The sequence below is a fragment of the Zea mays genome, chromosome 1 (assembly GCF_902167145.1).
Source record: "Zea mays cultivar B73 chromosome 1, Zm-B73-REFERENCE-NAM-5.0, whole genome shotgun sequence".
In the NCBI taxonomy this organism is placed as follows: domain Eukaryota; kingdom Viridiplantae; phylum Streptophyta; class Magnoliopsida; order Poales; family Poaceae; genus Zea; species Zea mays.
This window is the reverse complement of record NC_050096.1, coordinates 223683750-223709288: the sequence shown is the minus strand read 5'-3', so window position 1 is coordinate 223709288 and position 25539 is coordinate 223683750. Positions and strand designations below refer to the sequence as shown.

The following is a 25539-nucleotide window of genomic DNA, read 5'->3' as shown; positions in this document are numbered from 1 at the left end:
AAGGAATTTCAAAATAAACAAAAAAGAAAGAAAGAAAAAGCCCAGCTGCTCGGCATGTCCGTGGCCCGCTCGGCCTTCCAGCCCTGTCACGCGCACGGGAGCAGGGGCAGCGCCCATCCAATCCGCGGGCCCACCCGTCAGTAGGGTGCGGGACCCACTTGTCAGGCCTATTTCTCTCAACTGCCCACTCCCTCTCCTAGCCGCCACTACTCCTGTTTCCTAGCGCCGTTCCTCCTATGCACGATAGCATCCACGACTTCTTCAACCCAAAGCATCGGTTCCCTGCTCCGCTTGGCAACAGCAGCGGCAGCCCCCCCCCCCCACGTCACGAGCAGAGCAAAGACAACTTCCTAACCTCCTCCGTTCAAAACCCACATCCCTCATTTCCCTTTTCCCATCTCCCTGAACCGCATCCTCTCCTCCCCATGCCTCAGGGCATTGTGCCGCAGCCTCGCCCGCGCAGCCACCATGCTCGCCATCGCACGATGGAGCTTTGTTGGTCGCTGTCGTTCCGCGTCGAGGTGAGGAATCCTTCTGCCCTCCCTTCTCTCCTCTCCATCGCCATGGCTAGTTGTGCCCCCGGCGCGACCGCATGCGCCGGCGGCGTGTGGCCGGCGTGGCTCGCTGCCCAGGCAGCGCGCGGTAGCCCAACTTGGCGTGCCCGCAACTCGCTCATGTGCGCCCCCCTCACAGCAACGTTAAACAACCGTGACTCTCATGCGAGTCGTCGTTCACGCGCATCAATAAAATCGTTTCGTCATATCATTCATGCTAAATAATTAAATTCCTATTTAGTTGTCGGTCATTAAAATTAACAACTCAATCGAATCAAATTTGTAATTTTAACTATGCGTTTGTAAATACTTGATAATGTGATTATTCTGATTGAAATGCTTTTGAATTAATATGCTTAATATAACATGATATTTGTTAGTGATTCCTGCTTGTGGTGTGCGCTGTCGCATGCGTTGCTTCGTTGCTTCGCGTGTCATCCACACGTTGTTTCACGCGTTGCAGCGTGCTGATTCGCGCGTGTCGCACAAGCTATTTTTCTTGTTAATCGCGCGCTGTTGGCGCATCGCCATTGTTCGTTCGCGCGTTCGCGCTGCGTATCTGGCACGCACATTGTCGCGTGCTGTTCACGTGTCGTCGTTTGCGCGAGTCACGATTCGGGCGCTTTAAGAAAACTGTTTATTAGCCACGAATTGTTAGCTATTCAATATATAATGTGCCATAAACCAGTTTTTTATTCACTTCAATCGCGTCAACTCTGTAGCAACATCGATTTTGTAGTAGTAATGTTATCTAGCCATGTCGCAAGTTTAATTGATTAATTAATTATGTACATTTTGGTATTCTATGGTTATTTAAAAAAGACCTTCTAATTAAAACTATGTTGTAGTTTTTAACTCGGGCCTTTTATAAACATAAACGTTAATTAACTTGATTAATATCAGTTTAAATACCGTTAATTAATTATGTGTTTGTTGTTGTTCACGCACGACATTGTTTGCGCGTCATCGTGTTGTTCGCACGCGTAGTCTCGTTGACTCACGCGTGTCACGCGCTGTCGTGCACATTGTCTCGCGCGTTATTAAATTGTTTTCGCTTATGATCATTCACATTAATTAATCACCCCTGTAGCTGTTAACTATTAGAATATCAAAATAATCAGAACTAAGCAGTTGTGTTAAATTATATTTTATAAATGCCTACCAATATGATCATGCCGAAACTAAGTATTATAGTTAATACCCATTTAGCGTAAACGCGATTTCATTAGCGATCCTTGCGTGTCATGCCTTTTCAAGATTTACTGCTTAAATGTAGCAAGTCCTATGCAATGTTTATAAATATAATCTGATTACTTTTAGAATTGTAATTAGTATTTAACATGACTAATATTAACTTAACTACTTTTTATTTATTTAATATTTGTTTAGTATAAACGCGTCCCATATTTAGTTTTTCTCGCCTGTCGCGCGTTTTGTTCCGCAGCAGTGGCGTGCTGCTTCGCACGTCGTTCGCGTGCTGTTTCGCACGCGTCGTCACACGTTGTGTGCGAGTGCCGCGCGTGCGGATCATGCGCATCGCCGCGCGTCGTCTGCGCTAAGTCGATGTGGCTGTGTATCGTTCGTGCATTATTTTTGCACGTCGCGCATCTTGTCGCGTGTTGTTAATTTCGTCTCACTTAGAATCACTCATATTAATAAAATTACCTGATTAACTGTCAACCACTAAGATAGTAAGTTGGTCAAAGCAAAGTAGTAGTCTTGATTTACATTTGATAAATGTCAATCTATAATTATGCCGAACTAATGTTCTTATCAAAACTTATTCATTGTAATCGTGTTATTTGTTAGCGATTATCACACGTCGTCGCACTATCTGCGTGCTGTTCGCGCGTGATGTGCTCGCGGTCGCGTGCTGATTCGCGCGTCATTCGCGCTGGCCGCGTGCACTGTTTTCGTGTGTCGTCACCGTGCTATGCCGCGCGTGTCCGCGCGTCGTTCGCACGCTATCGTGTTGTTTCACGCGTCGTAAATTCGCTTCACTTAAAATCTCTTACTTTAATTAAATTACCGGTCTAACTGACAGCTGTTAGTGTAGCAGGTTAAGCAAAACTAAATATTAGATATGATTTATGTTTGATAATGTCGAATTATAGGTTATAGTTATTCTTGTTTGGCGTAAACGCGCTAACTTCTAGACCGTAGCTCCGACTATCGTGTTTCTTTTTCTTGCGTGACCGTAGAAGCGATCTCTATTTTATATTACACGTTTTTATCATGTTTTCCTTTGTATGGTGTAATATTCTTATGCATGTATATGTTTGTTTGCTTATGCCTGTTCGTATTTACCGCGTGTCGTGAATAGATTGCGACCCATTCCCGAGCTTCGAGGAATCAACAATCAAGCTTTGGCGACTAAGTGATCAAGCTCTTCGAGTTCTACGAGATTGAAGACCTGAGCATCTGTTTGGTGAAGGCAAGTGTCCTCTGACCTATTATGTCCTATTTGCTTAATAATTCACTGCCCCACATACCATGATCAATATATGGATTGACTAGCTTTCTATTTACCCTGTCCTTGATTATGTGTTGGGTTACTATGGTTAGCTTCATGCTATTGCTTTACTTTAATCAATGAACATGATGTGAACATTTATGATACGATGATATCTTGATTATGATGATGTTCTGGTGGCACTTTAGGGGACTCAGGCTATTTTCCTGAGTACCTCTCTGTAAGGACCTGTTCGTTGAGTGACCACCCGGGAAAACAGTGCAGCCATGAGGGTGGAATGGGATGCCCTTAGCTGAATAATTAGATGAACCTGGGGGTGTAGTTGGCTTTGTCGGAGGGCCGTCAATGAGGGCCGGGGCGTAGTGCTCGCTCTGCTAAGGTGGGGTGCAAAGGTTCATTCGATTTGGTTTTGTTAATCACCCACCTTGTGGAGGTGTACTGCATTTGTACGACTGGCGAAACCTAACGAGCAGCTATGCACTAGGGGAGTCTTTGTAAAGGCTACATAGTGTATCCCTGTCCCTTCACCTTGGTAGTGAAAATCGGGTCTTGCAAACCTAGGCTGGAAAGGGATCACGACTCATGGGTAAAGTGTACGGCCTCTGCAGAGGGAATGAAACTAGTATATTAGTCGAGGTCACGGTTATGAGCAGCCTTGGGATCCTCTTTGATTAGAGATACAGATGATCTGAGATGCAATGGTTCCATTAATGTTTTTGGTTCGATGATGATAATGATGTTCCTCGAGGAGAAAATGATTCACAGGTTGGTTATTGCTAAAACTTGGCTTCCACTAATAATAAAAACCTGACAAACTAAAAGCAACTGCTTGAGCTTAACTTCACATAAATCTAGTCCACCTCAGCCAAACGAGACATTTGCTGAGTACGTTGATGTGTACTCACCCTTGCTTTCACAAAACACCAGGTTGCTTTTGGTGCAATCTATGCTCAGGTAAAGAAGAAGGTGTCGAGGTGGATCTCCAGGAGTTCCAGGACTTCGACGAGTTCGAGGATTAGGCTAGCGACCTCCCCCAGTCAGCTGCCTATGGTGGGTTTATTTACGTTGGCTATGTTTCTATTATGTGCACTTTGATTTATATTATGTAAATGACTCTAGTCTTTAATACTATTACTTACTCTTTATTGTTATTCGAAGCATTGTGCTATGATGAGTCATTTATGTAATCGTCGTGTACGCGAATTTCTGATCCTGGCACGTACATGGTTCACATTTGGTTTACCTTCAAAACCGGGTGTGACAACCCCGTGGCAAGTGGGTAACACGACTTGTGGCTAAAGGGCACAACCTCTGTAGAGTGTAAAACTGGTATATCAGCCGTGCTCATGGTCAAGAGTGACTCAGGACTCTCGTATGATTAATTTATGGAACTAAACTTAATTTGTCATATTCATTGCATTGCGGGTGTTATTATCAATTGTGATCTCTTACTTAATTGGGTTGGTATCTACTTATACTTAGTAATTGCTAATAAAATTTTGACCAACTTTAAAAGCAAGGCTCAGCTTTAACCATCTCCTTTGGTAAGCCTTACACTTCACATGAGCTCCCACCTTTGGTGAGTTCATGCACATTATTCCCCACAACTTGTTGAGCGATGAACGTATGTGAGCTCACCCATGCTGTACTCACATCCCCCCTAGGTCAAGAACAGGTACCACAGGAAGAGGCGCATGAAGGATGCTATGATGAGTTCGTGAGTGGTCTAGGTCGTCGTCTCCAAGTCAACTATGGTTGCTAGATTGTTGTCTACATATGATGTAATTATTTAACTATTTAGTACATAACTCCTATTATATAGTAAAGATATGACATTCATTTCTGTACCATGAGTCATCGTATGTGTGAGAGTTGATCCTTGCACACTTGGTGATTATTTCGCGCCCAGGTTTGGGCCCCCTAAATTCCAGGTGTGACAGAATAATACCAGTGTTGTGGCATCTGTCCATAAAGGGTGTTAGGAGAGCGACCAACGAGCCCCGGTCTCGAAGGGAAGCGATAACCACAATAAGGAAATTGTGGTCCACTTGGAAAGTAAGAACCAAAGCCTCTACCATAGGGTCCTTGGCCATATGGCACATGACTAGCACCCCACCGGGCACAACCACCACGTGGTCTCGCTGTCTAAGGCCTAGTAGCAAGAGGCAAAGCACCTCTAGGCTCCACAGGACATCTTCGAATAGGAAGAACATGAACACAATGAGAGAGGCAATTCATGTTCTTTCTGCTCGGCTCAGAACCCGTAGCTCATCTCTCTTCCTCCTAAAGCCAAAGGCAGTCAGATACCCATCCCTCCCACAATACTCACACTGGAACCTCACCTCTCTCTTAGGTGGAATTTGCTTGTGGGAGGGTGATCATCGGTTGAATGTGATACCTCAGAGCCAAAGTGAAAGGGAAATAGGGTTTAACCTTTTTCCTATAAATAAATTTTGGTGGTTGAATGCCCAACACAAATAATTGGACCAACTAGTTTGCTCTAGAATATATATTCTACATGTGCATAAAGGTTCAACACAAACCAATAAAAGATCAAAATTAGGGTTCAAAAGCAAAGGAGCAAAAGAAACCAAAGGGTGCCCTGGTCTGGCGCATCGGACTGTCCGGTGTGCCACCGGCCAGTGTCCAGTGCACTAGTGAAAGGGAAATGTGCCCTTGGGCCATTTCTAAGTATTTTGGTGATTGAGTGCCAACACAAGTGGACTTATGGTAATCTATGCAAAGTGATGGACAAAGCGCAAATCAAGTCTAAAGGTATGTTTCTAGACTTGGTACATTGTTTTAAGAACTAATGTATTGTGTCTAAGTGTTGGAAATAGGAGAAATCAAATTGGAAAAGAGATGGCTTTGTTCAGCCAAAGACAGCTCGGTCTAGGTGCACCGGACTGTCCGGTGGTGCACTTGAGAATTTTGAAAATAGTATAATAGAGCTTTTGGTTTGTCAAAACTCTCTTGTTGTCTCTTTTGTCAAAAGTTGGCCTCTTGTGGAAAGAATAGTTGATTATGGGAAAAAGGGGGAGTTTTTGAAAACTTTGATCAATTTCTCTTGGAACAACTCTCTTCATGTCTCAACAAGTGTGTTTGACTTAGAGATAGGAAATTGAGGTTGATTTGCAAAAACAAAACCAAGTGGTAGCAAAGAATGATCCAAATATGCCAAATTTGAATTAAAACAAATTTGTGTTCTCATTTGCATTGATGTTGCACTTCTTTAGTTGCTTTTTGGTGTGTTGGCATAAATCACCAAAAAGGGGGAGATTGAAAGGGAAATGTGCCCTTGGGCCATTTCTAAGTATTTTGGTGATTGAGTGCCAACACAAGTGGACTTATGGTAATCTATGCAAAGTGATGGACAAAGCGCAAATCAATTCTAAAGGTATGTTTCTAGACTTGGTACATTGTTTTAAGAACTAATGTATTGTGTCTATGTGCTGGAAACAGGAGAAATCAAATTGGAAAAGAGATGGCTTTGTTCAGCCAAAGACAGCTCGGTCTGGGTGCACCGGACTGTCCGGTGGTGAACCGGACAGTGTCCAGTGCGCCAGGCTGGCGATTGTCAACTGGCCGCTCTCGGGAAGCGATCAACGGCGTACGGCTATAAATCACCGGGCTGTCCGGTGCTGCACCGGACTGTCCGGTGAGCCATTCATAGGCGAAGTCATCGCTCTCGGGAAGTGATTAACGGCGTACGACTATAAATCACCGGACTGTCCGGTGGTGCACCGGACTGTCCGGTGAGCCAACGGTCGGCCGGGCCAACGGTCGGCCGCATAATCTGCGCGCGACGCGTGGCTGAGCCAACGGTCAGAAGGGGGCACCGGACTGTCCGGTGTGCATCGGACAGTGTCCGGTGCGCCAACGGCTCTGGATCTCCAACGGTCGGCTGCACCACAGAAGGAAAGAAATCCGCACCGGATAGTGTCCGGTGCGCCAGGCGACAGAAGGCAAGAATTGCCTTCTTGGAATGCTCTCAACGGCTCCTAGCTGCCTTGGGGCTATAAAAGGGACCCCTAGGCGCATGGAGGAGTAAACCAAGCATCCTTTGTGCATTGTTGATCACTCACACTTCATTCTTGCGCACTTGTTCGACATTCTTAGTGATTTGAGCTCCGTTCTAGTGAGAAACTCGTGATATTCTTTTGAGCTCAAGTCTGGGTCTTGTGTGTGCGTATTTGCTGTGATTTTGTGTCTTGTGTGCGTTGCTCATCCCTCCCTTACTCCGTGCTTCTTTGTGAACATCAAAGTGTAAGGGTGAGAGGCTCCAAGTTGTGGAGATTCCTCGCGAGCGGGATATAGTAAACAAAGCAAAACATCATGGTATTCAAGTGGGTCTTTGGACCGCTTGAGAGGGGTTGATTGCAACCCTCGTCCGTTGGGACGCCACAACGTGGAGTAGGCAAGATTTGTACTTGGCCGAACCACGGGATAAACCATTGTGTCTATCTGTGTTGATCCTCTTGTGGTTATCGTGTCTTGCAAGAACTCCTCTCTAGCCACTTGGCCTTATTGTGCTAACGCTTAATCAAGTTTTTGTGGCTTTAAGTTTAAGTTTTTACAGGATCACCTATTCATCCCCCCTCTAGGTGCTCTCAATTGGTATCAGAGCCGTTCTCTTCACGAAGGGACTAATCGCCCGAAGAGATGGATCCTAAGGGCAAGGGGATTGTGATCAATGATAAGGAGAAGGAGTCCTTCGTCAACGAGCCGAAAGATGACAACGACTACGAGAAAAAGAAGACGGTTAATTCAAACTTCTCTTTCGATTATTCTTGTATTCCACAAAGTACCAATGCTCATTTACTCTCCATTCCACTTGGTAAACCTCCTCACTTTGATGGAGAGGACTACAGATTTTGGAGTCACAAAATGCGTAGTCACTTGTTCTCTCTCCATCCAAGCATATGGGAGATAGTAGAGAGTGGAATGAAATTTGATAGTACTGATAGTCCCATGTTCATTAATGAGCAAATTCACAAAAATGCACAAGCTACTACTGTTCTTCTAGCTTCATTGTGCAGGGATGAATACCATAAGGTGAGCGGCTTGGATAACGCCAAGCAGATCTGAGACACCCTCAAGATCTCACATGAGGGGAACGACGTCACCATGCTCACCAAAATGGAGTTGGTGGAGGGCGAACTTGGGAGATTCGCAATGATTAGGGGCGAGGAGCCAACCCAAACGTACAACTGGCTCAAGACTCTCGTCAACAAAATAAGGAGCTATGGAAGCACGCGATGGACGGACCACGACGTCGTCCGCCTAATGCTAAGGTCCTTTACTGTCCTTGATCCACATCTTGTGAACAATATTCGTGAGAATCCTAGGTACACCAAGATGTCGCCCGAGGAGATACTTGGAAAGTTCATAAGCGGGCGGATGATGATCAAGGAGGCTAGATACGTTGATGATGCGTTGAATGGCCCAATCTAAGAGCCTCAAACCATTGCTCTCAAAGCAACGAGGAGCAAGGAGGCGCTATCTAGCAAGGTGGCGCAAGTTGAGGCGGTCGGGCTTAATGATGAAGAAATGGCCCTCATCATCAAGCGTTTCAAGACGGCGCTAAAGGGTCGCAAGGGGCATCCCAACAAGACCAAGACGAAGGGGAAGCGCTCATGCTTCAAATGTGGTAAGATTGGTCATTTTATCGCTAATTGTCCCGATAATGATAGTGACCAGGAACAAGGGAACAAGAGGGAAAAGAAAAAGGCGTACAAGAAGGCTAAGGGCGAGGCACACCTTGGCAAGGAGTGGGACTCGGGTTGTTCGTCGTCTGACTCCGACAACGAAGGACTCATCGCCACCGCCTTCAACAAATCGTTCCTCTTCCCAACGAGCATCACACCTGCCTCATGGCAAGGGAAAACAAGGTAAGCACTCGTGATACTAGTACTTACGCTTACTCAAGTGATGAAGAATCTAGCGATGATGAAATAGACTATTCATGTTTATTCAAGGGCCTAGATAGAACTAAGGTTGATAAGATTAATGAATTAATTGATGCCTTGAATGATAAGAATAGGTTATTAGAAAAGCAAGAGGATCTTCTATATGAAGAACATGGTAAGTTTGTAGAGGCACAAAAATCCCTTGCTTTAGAAATTAAAAGGAATGAAATGCTCTCTTGTGAATTGTCTACATGCCATGACTCTATTTCTAGCTTAAAGAGCATACATGATGATTTGAATGTTAAGTTAGAAATAGCTAATAAATCAACATCTTGTGTAGAACATGTTGCAATTTGCAATAGGTGTAAAGATTTTAATGTTGATGCTTGTAGTGAACACCTAGTCTCAATTTCTAAATTGAATGATGAAGTAGCTAGTCTTAATGACCAACTTAAGACTAGCAAGAGTGAATTTGACAAAATAAAATTTGCAAGGGATGCCTACACGATTGGTAGACACCCCTCAATTAAGGATGGTCTTGGCTTCAAGAGGGAAGTCAAGAACTTAACAAGCCATAAGGCTTCCATCTCCACCAAGGAGAAAGGGAAGGCCCCTATGGCTAATAGTGCTCAAAAGAACCATGCTTTCATGTATCATGATAGGAGACATTCTAGGAATGCTTATAGAAGTTATGATGCTTTTGATTCTCATGCCATGTTTGCTTCTAGTTCTTCTATTATGCATGATAGAAATGTGGCTAGGAAAAATGCTATGCCTAGAAGAAATGTTGTTCATGTTGCTAGGAAAGTAAACAATGAACCTTCTACAATTTTTCATACTTGCAATGCTTCCTTTGCTATTTGTAGAAAGGATAAGAAGGTGGTTGCTAGAAAATTAGGGGCAAAATGCAAGGGAGATAAAACTTGCATTTGGGTCCCTAAGGATATTGTCACTAACCTTGTAGGACCCAACAAGAGTTGGGTACCTAAGACCCAAGCCTAAATTTGCCTTGTAGGTTTATGCATCCGAGGGCTCAAGCTAGATTATTGACAGCGGATGCACAAACCACATGACAGGGGAGAAGAAGATGTTCTCTTCCTACGTCAAGAACAAAGATTCCTAAGATTCAATCATTTTCGGTGACGGGAATCAAGGAAAGGTGAAAGGAAAGATTGCTATTTCATCCGAGCACTCCATTTCTAATGTATTTTTAGTTGAGTCGCTTGGATATAATTTGTTATTCGTTAGTCAATTATGCAATATGGGATATAATTATTTATTCACAAATGTAGATGTGTCTGTCTTTAAAAGAAGTGATGGTTCATTAGCTTTTAAGGGTGTATTAGACGACAAACTCTATTTAGTTGATTTTTGCAAAAGAGGAGGCCGGTCTAGATGCATGCTTAATTGCTAAGACTAGCATGGGCTGGCTGTGGGCTCTCAACTTTGAGCATGTAGCAATTATGCTGTGAGTTGTGTTGTTTTACCAATTGAGATTTTCTATATTGTATTCTCGACTCTCGAGCATAATTCTGTGGCTTAGTGGGTGTTTGATTCGAAGGGACTAATTTTTAGTTCCTATATTTTAGTCTCTAAATTGCAAAATACGGAAACTAAACCTCTGTATAGCATGGAGAGTCAGTTTGAGGACCTGTCAAGAGCCCCTGTTTGTTTCGGCTTTTCGCAGCTTCTGGCCACTAAAAGCTGCTGTGGACTGTCAAACACTCAGCTTTTCAGCCAGGTTCTATAAAATTCGTTTGGATAAAAATCATTCAAAATCAACATAAACATATAATCGGTTGAGTCGTTGCAATAGTAGTAATCCGTCACTTTATAGATCCTGAGCCCCATGGACAACTTTATCTTCCTCTGCACGTAATCTTAATGATACTCAGATTCTCTACACAGCCAGATTCTCCCCACAGCTAGATTCTCGAAAAAGCTGGTCAGAAAAAAGCTGAACCAAACAGGCCAGTCCTGATATCATAATTGCCACGCCAGGAAGGCTCATGCACCATTTGAATGATGTTAAGGACATGACTCTTTGTTCAGTGGAATATGTTGTGTTTGATGAAGCTGATTCCTTGTTCAGCATGGGGTCCGCCAAACATTTGCATGATATTCTGAAGAAGCTAAGTGATACACGACAAACGTTGCTTTTTAGTGCCACTTTGCCGAGCGCACTTGCAGATTTTGCAAAAGCTGGACTGCGTGATCCGCACACTGTGAGGCTCGACTTGGACAAAAAGATCAGTCCTGATCTCAGGCTAGCCTTCTTCACACTGCGCCGAGAAGAGAAGCTTGCTGCCTTACTGTATTTGGTCAGAGAGCGTATCAGCTCTGAGGAGCAGATAATAATTTTTGTTTCAACCAAGCATCATGTGGAGTTCTTGAATATTTTGTTCAGAGAAGAGGGTTTAGAACCTTCCCTATCCTATGGTGCTATGGATCAGGAAGCGCGGATGATTCATATTTCAAAATTCAGGGCAAGGAAGACCATGCTGCTTATTGTGACAGATGTTGCTGCGAGGGGCTTGGATATTCCATTGCTGGATAATGTAGTGAACTGGGACTTTTCTGCAAAGCCTAAGTTATTTGTTCATAGAGTTGGTCGAGTGGCTAGACAAGGTAGAAGTGGAACAGCTTATACATTTGTTGTTGGATCTTTTATGGGCTTGGCCCATTTATTGAATAAACTCTATGGTGTGTAATGGTGGAGAATACCAATAGTACCACATTGGAAGTCCAAGGGTCTTTTGCCTTGACTTATATGGTGGGATTTATTCCACTTAACTTGAGAAGTCAAGAAATGGACAAGGGCGTGCCACACGCGCGCGCGCGCCGCCGCCGGCCGGGCCGGGCCTGGCCTGGCCTGGCGAGGCAGGCAGGCAGGCAGGCAGGCAGGCAGGCATGACTCGGCGACCTTTCTCCTTCAGTTTCCCTCTGCGAGAGGTTAAATAGAGGAGCACCCTGTCACTCGGTACACGCGAGAACACACTTTCAGAACACAGTCCAGCGCCGAGTGAGGGTATTTCCATCTCGTGACTCTGCGCGCACAGAGAAGCGAGAGGGCAGGTGCCTCCGGAGCCCTTGCCGTTCGAGACCTTGCACGAGGGATCGGCAATTAGGTTTTTGGGGAGCGTCTACGCGACTGCCCAAAGTCTTCTTCCTGCTGACATGACAAGTGAAGTTGGACAAGGATCTAGATCCTCGGAGCGCATGGCTGGGTATGATCAATTCATCCCCTTACTGTTTTTCATTTTGCAAATTATATATGTTCATACCTGCTGTTTTATTTATAGCCATAAATTTATCCAATATGTTTTGTCGTATTATATCATGACGTGTTTGATGCCTGATCATACTAGTAATATGATAAATCTGTTTGTCTTAATTTTACAGTCATGTTGTTTATATTGTTATCTGTTTATTTCCAGTTGTTCTGCAATAATCCATGAACCATGTTTATATGCTTATTTTATTTATATGAATTACATGCTTCATATGCTTTGTGTTCTCATGATCCATATTGTTATGGATATTTTTGAGATCACGTTTTCTATGTTTGATTATCTATTATATATCATCATCATAATGTTAATTTATGGAATTAAAATAATACAGAAAATGCCTATATTTCTAACAATCCAAAAACCTAATGTTAGGCATTTTTCTGTCAGAGGTTTTGCTGCTGTGCTAAAGCCTGATCCTTTTGATGGTAAAAACTTCTTGATATGGAAAGCTAAAATGGAATTGTGGCTAACTGCAATGTCTTGTTTTCATGCCGCTGAGGGCAAGCCTGCAAACTTACCTCCTGAGGATGAGGCTAAGTTTAAGGCTGAAGACAACCTCTTTCGAGGAGCAGTAATTAGCGCACTGGATACTAAATTCCAGAAAAGCTATATCATCCTTCCCACGGGGAAAGAGCTGTGGGATGCTCTTGTTGGAAAGTTTGGAGTTACTGACGCTGGTAGCGAGCTGTATCTCATGGAGCAGCTGTATGACTACAAGATGGTTGAGAACCGATCTGTAGTGGAACAGGCTCATGAGTTTCAGGCACTAGCTAAGGAACTCGAACTTTTTCCTTGTCCTTTGCCTGACAAGTTTGTGGCTGGCGGTATAATCGCCAAGTTACCACCTTCTTGGAAGGACTTTGCTACCTCTCTCAAACATAAGAGACAAGAGTTCAATGTGGAAGAGCTCATTGGTACTCTTGATGTTGAGGAAAGGGCTAGAACAAAGGACAGTGGAAAAGGTGTTGAGACCTCTACTGCTAATGTGGTGCAGAAGAGAAACTTCCGCAAGTTTAACAAGAAGAAAAACCAGAACAAACAAGAGAATGCAAATAAGCCTGTTCATACAGCACAGTTTAAAAAGAAGAACAACAATAACAAGGGAAAGGGAGGATGCTTTGTCTGTGGCAGTGATCAACATTGGGCAAGAGAGTGCCCTGATCGCAAGTTCACTCAAGACAAGAAATCAGCTAATGTTGTAACCACTGAAACTGAAGAAGGAACATCTGGGTATGGTAATTCTTTACCATTTGTTCTTTCAGTCTGTAATTCACCTGAGTGGTGGATGGACAGTGGTGCAAACATTCATGTGTGTGCTGATGCCTCTATGTTCACTTCCTACCAGGTCGGGAGGTCTGGCGCCTTGTTGATGGGTAATGGGTCGCGTGCTCATGTTCTTGGTGTTGGTACGGTCATTCTGAAGTTTACTTCGGGAAAGACGGTGCCATTGAAGAGCGTGCAGCATGTGCCCTCTATCAAGAAGAATCTCGTTAGCGCTTCGATGCTATGTCGAGATGGATATAAAGTTGTTCTTGAGTCTAATAAATGTGTTGTGTCGAAACATGGTACCTTTGTTGGTAAAGGATATGATTGCGGAGGCCTGTTCCGCTTATCACTGCATGATGTGTGTAATAAACTGGTGAATTCTGTTAATTTTTCTGATGAGTCAGATCTATGGCATTCACGGTTTTGTCATGCAAGTTTTGGCTATCTTATGCGGTTAGCAAATATAAATTTAATTCCTAAATTTAACTTGGTCAAAAAGTCTAAGTGTCATGTGTGTGTTGAATCAAAACAACCCCGCAAGCCTCATAAGGCTGCTGAGGCGAGGAGTTTGGCACCTCTAGAACTTGTTCATTCTGATCTGTGCGAGATGAATGGAATTTTGACCAAAGGTGGTAAAAGATACTTTCTCACTCTTATAGATGACTCCACTAGATTTTGTTATGTGTATCTCTTAAAAACAAAAGATGAAGCGTTCAATTATTTTAAGGCCTACAAAGCTGAAGTAGAGAACCAACTTGAGAGGAAAATAAAACGTTTAAGGTCCGACCGAGGTGGAGAATATTTCTCTAATGTGTTCGATGAGTTCTGCGTGGAACATGGTATTATTCATGAGAGGACACCGCCATTCTCACCACAATCCAATGGGATTGCTGAAAGGAAAAACCGCACTCTAACAGATTTGGTGAATGCCATGTTGAGTACAGCGGGATTATCCAAGGCATGGTGGGGTGAGGCGATTTTGACAGCATGTCATGTCCTGAATAGAGTTCCAACAAAGAACAAAGAGATCACTCCATTTGAGGAATGGGAAAAGAGAAGATTAAATCTCTCATATTTGCGCACTTGGGGTTGCTTGGCTAAAGTGAATGTGCCAATCAACAAAAAGCGTAAACTTGGGCCTAAAACTGTTGATTGTGTATTCCTTGGGTACTCTTTTCATAGCACTGGGTATAGGTTCTTAATTATAAAATCTGATGTGCCTGATATGTATGTTGATACTATCATGGAATCAAGAGACGCAACATTTTTTGAGAATGAGTTTCCCATGAAGAATACACCTAGTGATACAAGTCATGAGACTATAATTCCCCATGAGAACGAACTGTCGATTCCTATAGATCATGCTGAGGATTCTCACGTGCACATCCCTGAGGAGGATGACACTATAATCACTCGAAAGAGCAAGAGACAGAGGGTTGCAAAATCCTTTGGTAATGACTTTATAGTGTACCTTGTGGAAGACACACCAACTACCATTAGTGAGGCTTATTCCTCTCCTGATGCTGACTTATGGAAGGAAGCAGTAAGGAGTGAGATGGAATCTATTATGTCTAATGGAACTTGGGAGGTCGTTGACCGTCCTTATGGTTGTCAACCTATAGGTTGCAAATGGATCTTCAAGAAAAAGCTTAGGCCTGATGGTACAATTGAGAGGTACAAGGCAAGGCTTGTGGCCAAAGGATATACCCAAAAGGAGGGTGAAGATTTCTTTGATACCTACTCACCAGTGGCTCGATTGACTACAATTCGCACATTAATAGCCGTGGCAGCCTCTTATGGTCTTATCATTCATCAGATGGATGTTAAGACAGCTTTCCTAAATGGAGAGTTGGATGAGGAGATCTATATGGATCAGCCAGAAGGGTTTATTGCGGATGGTCAAGAGAACAAGGTGTGCAGGTTGATAAAATCATTGTATGGCCTAAAACAAGCACCTAAGCAATGGCATGAAAAGTTTGATAATACTCTTACAGCAGCTGGCTTTGTTGTAAATGAATCTGACACGTGTGTATACTATCGGTATGGTGGGGGTGAGTCTGTTATGCTGTGTCTTTATGTTGATGACATTTTGATCTTTGGATCAAATCTCAATGTGATTGAGGAAGTTAAAAATCTTCTATCGAGCAATTTCGAGATGAAAGATTTGGGAGAGGCTGATGTCATTTTAAACATCAAGCTTGTTAGAGAAGCTGATGGTGGGGTAACTCTGTTACAATCCCATTATGTGGAAAAGGTATTGAGTCGCTTTGGTTTTAGTGACTGTGATCCTGCTCCAACACCTTATGACCCCAGTGTGCTATTAAGAAAGAATCGGAGAATAGCAAGGGATCAATTGACATACTCCCAGATCATTGGCTCGCTCATGTACCTTGCAAGTGCAACAAGGCCAGACATCTCTTATGCTGTGAGTAAGCTAAGTCGGTTTGTGTCGAAACCAGGAGATGATCACTGGCGTGCTCTTGAGAGAGTGTTGCGGTATTTGAAAGGTACTATGACATACGGTATTCATTATACCGGAAACCCAAAAGTGCTGGAAGGCTATTGTGATGCCAACTGGATTTCTGATGCTGATGAGCTTTATGCCACAAGCGGATATGTGTTTCTGTTTGGAGGTGGCGCTGTTTCCTGGAAGTCTTGCAAGCAGACTATCTTAACGAAGTCTACAATGGAAGCAGAACTCGCAGCATTAGACACTGCTGGGGCTGAGGCCGAGTGGCTTCGTGATTTCCTATTGGACTTACCGGTAGTTGAAAAACCGATACCGGCTATTTCCATGAACTGTGACAACCAAACGGTGATTACAAAGGTTAACAGTTCTAGGAATAACATGAAGTCTACAAGGCATGTTAAGAGGAGATTGAAATCTGTCAGAAAGTTGAAAAACTCCGGAGTTATAACTGTGGATTATGTCCACACATCAAATAATCTGGCAGATCAATTCACTAAGGGTCTATCACGCAATGTGATAGAAAGTGCATCGAGGGAAATGGGTATGAGACCCATGTGAGATCTACTCTAGTGGTAACCTGCTCTATGTGATCGGAGATCCCGTGAAGTAGAGTGGAGAAACAAGCTAGGAGTAGATTGTGAGGAAAGATCCCTTCTTTAACTCATTTCTGATGCACATCTTTCCTATCTGTAAGGCAGGATGGTTTTTACCTTAATGTATTCCAAGAGTCTTATAAAGGTGAGATGTTGTCCTACAGAACATCTTCAGAGGAATACACCTATATGAGTCAGACTGCTAGTCACAGTCTATGGGACTTGGGTAATCCCTAAATACTCATGAAAGGCACTGAAGTGTGACTTATATGCTTCTAAACAGCGGGAATACCCTTCTGCAGCCTAGTATCAGCATAGGATTTGAGTGAATCTTAATTCGCACAAAACTGTCAATTCAAGGCATAGTCCATTGTTCAGTTGTGAATAAGTGAAACTCTCATTCTAGATGGATGTTCAACTTAACAGTCTCCATCGAAACACTGGTATATCAAAGGATTGTGATTCTGATACTTCATCATTACAAACCCTAGAGTTTGGTGGGGATTGTTGGATCTTTTATGGGCTTGGCCCATTTATTGAATAAACTCTATGGTGTGTAATGGTGGAGAATACCAATAGTACCACATTGGAAGTCCAAGGGTCTTTTGCCTTGACTTATATGGTGGGATTTATTCCACTTAACTTGAGAAGTCAAGAAATGGACAAGGGCGTGCCACACGCGCGCGCGCGCGCGCCGCCGCCGGCCGGGCCGGGCCGGGCGTGGCGTGGCCTGGCGTGGCGAGGCGAGGCGAGGCGAGGCAGGCAGGCAGGCAGGCAGGCAGGCGAGCGGGCGTGGTGTGGTTGTGTTAATTTTTAGCACTCACTAACCGCGTCAGCCGAGTGACCCTGTCTCTTCGTCTGCCGAGTGACTCTGTCTCTCCGTCAGCCAGCCGAGTGACCCTTCTCCTTCAGCTGCCGACTTATGGCGTGACTCGGCAAGAGCTGGCCGACTCATGACATAACTCGGCTAGAGCTGGCCGACTCTTGGCGTGACTCGGCGACCTTTCTCCTTCAGTTTCCCTCTGCGAGAGGTTAAATAGAGGAGCACCCTGTCACTCGGTACACGCGAGAACACACTTTCAGAACACAGTCCAGCGCCGAGTGAGGGTATTTCCATCTCGTGACTCTGCGCGCACAGAGAAGCGAGAGGGCAGGTGCCTCCGGAGCCCTTGCCGTTCGAGACCTTGCACGAGGGATCGGCAATTAGGTTTTTGGGGAGCGTCTACGCGACTGCCCAAAGTCTTCTTCCTGCTGACATGACAAGTGAAGTTGGACAAGGATCTAGATCCTCGGAGCGCATGGCTGGGTATGATCAATTCATCCCCTTACTGTTTTTCATTTTGCAAATTATATATGTTCATACCTGCTGTTTTATTTATAGCCATAAATTTATCCAATATGTTTTGTCGTATTATATCATGACGTGTTTGATGCCTGATCATACTAGTAATATGATAAATCTGTTTGTCTTAATTTTACAGTCATGTTGTTTATATTGTTATCTGTTTATTTCCAGTTGTTCTGCAATAATCCATGAACCATGTTTATATGCTTATTTTATTTATATGAATTACATGCTTCATATGCTTTGTGTTCTCATGATCCATATTGTTATGGATATTTTTGAGATCACGTTTTCCATGTTTGATTATCTATTATATATCATCATCATAATGTTAATTTATGGAATTAAAATAATACAGAAAATGCCTATATTTCTAACATTTGTCACTTCAGAGGACATGCCATATTTACTGGATCTACATCTTTTTCTTTCAAGGCCTCTTAGACCTGCTCCAACAGAGGAGGAACTCCTAAAAGACATGGACGGTATAAATATGAAAATCGATCAAGCTATTGCAAATGGGGAATCAGTTTATGGACGATTTCCTCAAACCGTCCTTGATCTTGCCTCTGATGGATTAAAAGAAGTTATTAGTGGATGTACGGAGTTGATAGCATTAGAAAAGCCATGTGCTAATGCTTTCCGGTTGTATCTCAAGACTCGTTCCATGCCTTCAAAAGAATCTATCAAAAGGGTAAAAGATTTGCCTTGTGAGGGTCTTCATCCAATTTTCAGGGATGTTCTTCGGTCAAATGAGCTTTCAGCTCTTGCATTCTCAGAACGTTTGAAATCATTTCGGTAGTTACACTAGTTCAAAAAACTTGTGCTTCTTGTATTTGTTCAATATGTGTCATCTAATGGAGCTTCTTTACCCTAAATCAATTTCCATGCCAAAGCAGACTATTTTAGAGGCTGAAGGTGAAGCTGCTAAAGCATGAAATTCTAACGTAACACAAACCATTTTTTGTCCTTTCTCCAGTACCATATTCTTGGCATATTTCACTGCATCTGCAGCAAGTAGTCACCACATAGAGCCACTAAACACTGATCTATGCTGAAAAAATGATGATTCTGACCACAGTATGCCAGAAAAAGCATTATTGTTACTGTTTTCATTATGGCATGTTTGTAGGGTTCTAATCAATGGCTAGATGTGATGAAGAAGAAACGAGAAGTTCATGAGGGGATTATCAATTTAGTTCACCAAAAGAGTTCTGAGGATCCAAGGCCAGAGGTAATTACCACTCTGAAAAGTTATTCTTGTTTGTTCTATGTACCCTAGCAATTTGCTGAAAACCAGCTGGATATACAAACCTTATTATATTTAAGGCATTGGCATGGCCTTTGCTCAGCTAGATTATCAGCTCACAGCAAACATATTTGAAATGCTAGCTTTGACAATTGACAATAATATCCAGTTAGAGGGTGGAGTACTTAATATCTATAAGCAAACCTTACAGAATGTACTTTGGCATGCTTTATCATATAAAGGCTAAATGTGATAATCAATTATTCCAGTCAAGGTGTCTACAGTTTAAATAAATTAACAGAGTAATGGAAGAATGCATTTCTTCAAAAGCTTGTCAGCATGCTGCCATTCATATTGACTCAGGGTTCCTTAGACAAGATTTAGCTGTTCCCTTCCTTGTTTAAGAAATAATGAATTCAGATATGTAGGCCTCTGTATTAGTTTGGGTTGTCACAGTGTTATTAAACTACGTTTACATAACGTTTAAACGTCAAAACTCTAATTAGAGGTTGAAACATCGTTGTTGCGTTTTGGCGTTCTAAACTGTAAAACACAGTGTTTCATGCGTTTTAGACCATTAGCTACTTTTGGGCCCAGTCTTTTAGTTACTTTTGGGGTCCAATCCGGCTCATGGGTGAAGTTTTGGTAAGCTACTGACCTCTTTGTTTTGGTATTTAACTTCATGTTATTGTCTGAAATTATGATATATTAGTATTTTTTCTATGTTGTTTAAAACTATGTTTAAACTTTGTTTAAACGTTTAAAAGTCAAAACTTCACCCATGAGCGTTTCAACGTTTTATCGTTTTAATAACCTTGGGTTGTCAATTGTCATTGTTTATGAAGGAAACAAACATCATAGAATAAATTGTACATATGTCTTCTTTACCTGTACATGCATTTCCTTAGACAAGATTTAGCCGTTCCTTTCCCTGTTTAAGAAATAAGGAATTCAGATAGGTAGGCCTCTGTATTAGTTGGGGTTGTGATTGTTTACCAAGGAAATAAACAGTGTAGAATAAATTGTACTTATGTCTTCTTCACCTGTACATGCAAAATCTCCTCCTGCCATCTCTCACTATCAGTGGTATTAACCCTGTAATATTATTTTTCAGCATGTGTTTTAGTATTCTGCATATGTGCTTAAGCATAGTTTCTAATACCCTTCAATGTTTTTTACATATACAATTAGGGGACCAGCAAGCAATGTCTGTCGATTTATTTGCATCCTGCTTCATCGCTCTACGATGGTATCTTTAGTTTGGCTATTCAAAGTCAGTACAATGAATTGAATGTTAGTGGACAACGATTAGTCTAGTACTCCCTCTGTCCCAAAATAAAATTTGTTTTAGGCTTTTATTAGATTCATACAATAATTGATGTATGTGTTTTGGTATGTGTCTAGATTCATCATCATTCATTTGAATATAGACATAAAAATCAATAGCTAAAAAGAATACTAATTTAGGACGGAGGGAGTATATGTTAGTTATGTGCCAACTGGATCTATATTTAAAGTGCTTGCTAATGATTATGAATTAGTGACTAGTCAACACAATATTATTGGAGAACTTTATTGTCGAAGTTCCACTTTACGCAGACAAACTCTGCTCCTATAGAAATGAACGGAGATGGGGTACTCTTTGTTTACCTGCCAGTGCTATATTAAAGATGGTTCTTTGATAATTTTCTTTGCACAGTGATTTATGGCCTCTTATTTTCGTGCAGGTTGAAGAGGTGGATGACATTCCAAATTGGGAGAAAAAAGGTCTTTAACATTGTACTAAATTATGTTGTGAAAACCAATACTCTTTTCTTGCCTTTAATTTTGTCTACTTTATTGTGAGCTCTGAAAGTATTTCTGGAGCTTCTGAATCATCCTCACAATCATATTGATTATACTCTTTGGCCGTTTTGTCCGTTCCAGAAGTTTGTGGCAAGAAACGGAAGTTACAGAACTTTAGAGACGAGGACTACTACATAAGTTCAGTACCTCAAAACCATGTATGCCTAATAAACCCTGCTTAAAGAATTACCTTATGCAACTTCAAGTCTTCAACTGAACTAGAAATGTTTATCCAATTCTGAATTTATAGTTGTAGTGTCTCAGCTAACATTGAGTGGTGTATTCTTATTTTGCCCTCATTCAGCATTTGGAAGCTGGGTTGTCAGTGAGGGACAATGAAGGATTTGTTGAAAATAGGTATGTACTGTATGGTTGCTTTTTGAAGTTTGAGTGATTCATTTTCATGATATAGCAAATTCACAAAATGCCACTGATGAGTGTTTCTACTAGGGGAAGTAATGTTTGTTTGAAGTAGAAGTCATGTTACACTTTGAAAATGATATAGCAAATTCATTTTTGAAGTAGCAGTCTCGCCCCCTCCCAATACTTGAAACAAGGTTATTACTGTCATGCAGATTGGATGCAGCTGTTCTTGATCTAGTTGACGATGAAGCTTCTGGTATGCAAGCACAGAGAAGTCGATATCACTGGATGAAGGTATACTTTCCGTAGTGAAATCATGTTAGACATATGGCATACTCATCAACATGCTTATTCTACTACTGCAGAACAAATTTGTCAAGTTGAATGCAGGGGATCGTGTCACCGCTACAGGAAAGGTAATCTCCTGCATGCTATGTGCTCAATGATGTTTTAAAGTAGCATCGAAATTCTACAGTTTCTCGACTTGAATAAATTGACTAGCACAAGCTGCGTTTGAGTATCATTCGTTTTCCTTTTAGTGGGTAGTGGGCCCTCTGGAAGTAACAGTATGCACTTAATACCATTTTTATTTTTATTTTTCTGGTTATTAGTTTTATGTCTTCAAGATGGAATGAGATCTCGCTTCCTAGCTCAGTGCTTCATGTTGAATACCAAAGACATATTAGTATTCATTATGCTGTTATACAGTTATAGTATGTTCAGCATATATGCCAGTGAAAGATCAAATAATTGAACTTCACTAGTTTGAAAAATCTTTCCTAACTTCTTTTAGATCAAAACGGAAGGTGGTGCAAAGATAAAGGCATCGGCTACAGGGATATATAAGACATGGCAGCAGAAGACACATAAATCAATCAATATTGGTGGGAAATCTGGCAACTTTGCAGAAGAGCGCACACCCAGTTCAGGTAATTCTCTATTAAATTCTGATTTTATGTTGTAACCATTGCCTTCTCTGATTTTATATTTTTATATACTCTGGCAAGTTGAAATTTGGTCCGGATACATCTTTGGAGCTTACTTTTTTTTTAATCATTCTCCATTCTCTATAGTTTTGGCATGAAACCATATTATCTGTTTACTGAAAAAAGGAGTCCGTTAAATGTTTCTGAAGGTTTGCTCAGTTGAGTGAATTAATTGTTGCCATGTGCACGGCCTTGGTTTTTTTTTTTTTTTACATTAGCACGGTTTGTTTCATCTGAGTACTTTAATAGCACTGAACTTCGGTACAGTACGATGAGACGTATATAGAACAGAGTCTGATGGACGCTGTGACCTCTGTGCAGGCGGGTATCAGAGAGGCAACAAGAAGCATTTCGCGGGGCCATGGCCACAGATCTATACCAAATGCCAACGTGCCCTCCGAAATAAGGAACCCCGAGCAAATGCAGAAGAGCAGGCAGCAGAAGGCAATGGAAATCACGCGGTTGAAGAACAAATCGGCGAAAGACGGGAAATTCCAGAAGAACAGGCGGCCCGATGGGAACGGGTTCAGCAAAGGGGCTGGTGGGAAAGGTAAGGGCAAGGGCGGGAGGTGATTCATATATGCCCTCCGCTCCTCCGGTCTTGAGATTTGCTTCAGAAGCAGAGGTGTTTTCGAACGAAGCAGAATGGTGGTCTAAGATTTTGATCGAGCGATGATGTTCAGCAGACGCCGTCGTTGTTGAGAGCCTGAGGGCACTCAGGCACATGATGCCTACAGGTATTCGTGTGCATCGATGTGTTGGTTTCCTAGTGCGAGTGGTGGGCGACGACGCATGGCGCAGCAGCGACCGTAGAATCGACGGACGCCGGCTGAAGATTTCTGTGAAGTGACGATCTACTGCCACCGACTACACAAGCAACTTTTCCTCTTAGCGGAACGCCCTTTCTGTGCTCTTTAGGAAAAAGAAAGCAAAGATGATAGGCGAAAGATGCTGCTACTAATTCTTTCTCCTGGTACTGTCTGTGCCTGCTACTGCTAGAGCGTGTACAACCATGAGCCAGCCTATCTGAGACTTGCGGTCTGGTCCTTGGATTGAATGAAATTGGGGGCAGGGGAGGGCAGTAGGCAGCTACGACCACCACGAGCTAGGGAAAAAGAAAAGAACATACTAGTGCGTAGCAAAAGAAAAGAAACAGATCAGATAGGATGCTGTGTGGCTACAGCCTCAGGTGGGTGGGGGGCACGAGCCATGACAAACACACGCCGAAAGATGGCCTCTCTTCATAGTCCTACAACATTTTAGCAAAATTTAATTTACCGTCTCTTTTTTTTCATCAAGTATAATGGATCTGTTCCTGAATGTTGAAGGTAGTTCTAGTACATACTAGTGCATTGGATATAAGACAAGTCGATTAAACTTAAGGTAAAAAAGTTAAAAGAATTATAAATTGGAACTGAGGGAGTACTATTTTAGGACGGTGTGCGTATATGACACCGTTGAGTTTTTTTTAAAAAAAACTTTAACCACTACCTTATATAAAATATTTATTCGAAAATGTAAAATTCTAAGTCACGCTTAAACGATTTTGAGTGATAAGATAAATCATAACAACATAAATGATAAATTATAACTTTTTTTAAATAAGATAAATGTTCAAAGTTTTTTAAAAAAAATGTTAACGGCGTCAGTGGAGGGAGTATAAGAAAAGGAGTTGTGGAATATTAGAAGTGTATGCGCGCTCGACTTCCCAAATGCTACGTATACCATATGCGACTGGACTAAAGTCTGCTTGTCTGCCGCCTTGAAAAGGATAAACCGCACTTTACTTTGCCTTTCGAGGGTGTAGAACTGTCAGTCTGTCACTCTCCATGCTTTGTATTGAGTGTTACGTTTGCCGTGGAAAATTGCAAACACTGTCTAGATTCTTCCCCAAACCAAGTCATATTAAAGCTCTATTTAGATCGCGCTAATACAGTACATGACGGCTATTGATCCAAAGAATCCTGGCACTCTGCTGGTTGAACTATCCAACTGATACAAAAGTTACTCCTTCAGTTCCAAATTACAAGAGGTTTTAACTTTTTTTTAGATATCTATTTTTCCTATAAACTTAGATATTCATCATGTCTAACTAGATACACCCTAAAAATTATATATCTAAAAAAATCAAAATAGCTTATAATTAGAAGAGAGAACATAGGCTAGCTGGTTTGGACCCAAACAACGTCCACAATACCACCTTAGGCCTTGTTCGGTTATTCCCAATACACATGTATTAGATGAGATTGAAAAAAAATGCTTAAGAAGTTTGACTTGTTTGGGATTCAAACCCATCCAATTCCACTCAATCCACATGGATTGAGAGCTAACCGAACAAGCACTTACCGTTTTCATTGCCAATATATATGGTGTTTAGGAAAGAGATTCAAAAGCCTATGTACATGTTTAATTAACGAAAGATCATGGGATCGAACTCACTCACTATCCTTATCTACACGAGTGTGCTAGCTCTTATCACAAACCAATAAATCCTAACTAGCAAAGTGTGTATGTGTTGCTACGGTTTCCATTAATTCTTGAATATAGAGTATAAAACACAAATATTTGTGTTCGGTTGGATAGGTGGATGTGAACGTGAGTTTGGAGCCAACAACCTGTAACACCCCAGTGTTACTTAGGGTTTTTTCCCAGTACCCCAACTAGTGACCATTAACACATGTGATTTTAATTAAGAAAAAGACATCAAACTTAAGGAACTAAAACCTAAGTTAAGTCTCTTTCATCTCAAAAGCCACACTCTAAACACACCATACACCTCAAGTGAGAAAAACATCTAAAACCCTAACACCTTTCAAATGGGCCATTTAAGCACATAAAGGGAATTGGAGAAAAGACTTGGAAAAAATACAAAATTTTGATATGAACCAATTAACAAAGTTTTAGTGCACTAAATAACCTACAAAATGTAGTAAAAAAGATTGGTCATTTGAATTTTCCAAAATCCCCAAAACAGCCCATGAAGTAATGCCCTATGGAAAAATTCAGAAATCTGAATTTCAGCCCCTTTTCAAAGATCAACTGTGTTCTCGGTTTTTCAAAACTTGAATCAAATAAGTCCAAATATAAAAATGGCGCCAAACTACCTTGAACATACCCTGAAAAAATTTGGGAGCAAGACTCGGCCGTTTGACATGATCTTGGCAGGGATTTACCTTGGAACTCGGCCTTGTGA

At 42.0% G+C, this 25539-nt stretch overlaps 1 pseudogene; it reads left to right on the top strand.

Moving 5' to 3' along the window:
* Window positions 1-485: 485 nt before the first annotated feature.
* Window positions 486-23307, top strand: LOC103645308 (DEAD-box ATP-dependent RNA helicase 29-like; annotated as a pseudogene).
* The last annotated feature ends 2232 nt before the right edge of the window (window positions 23308-25539 follow it).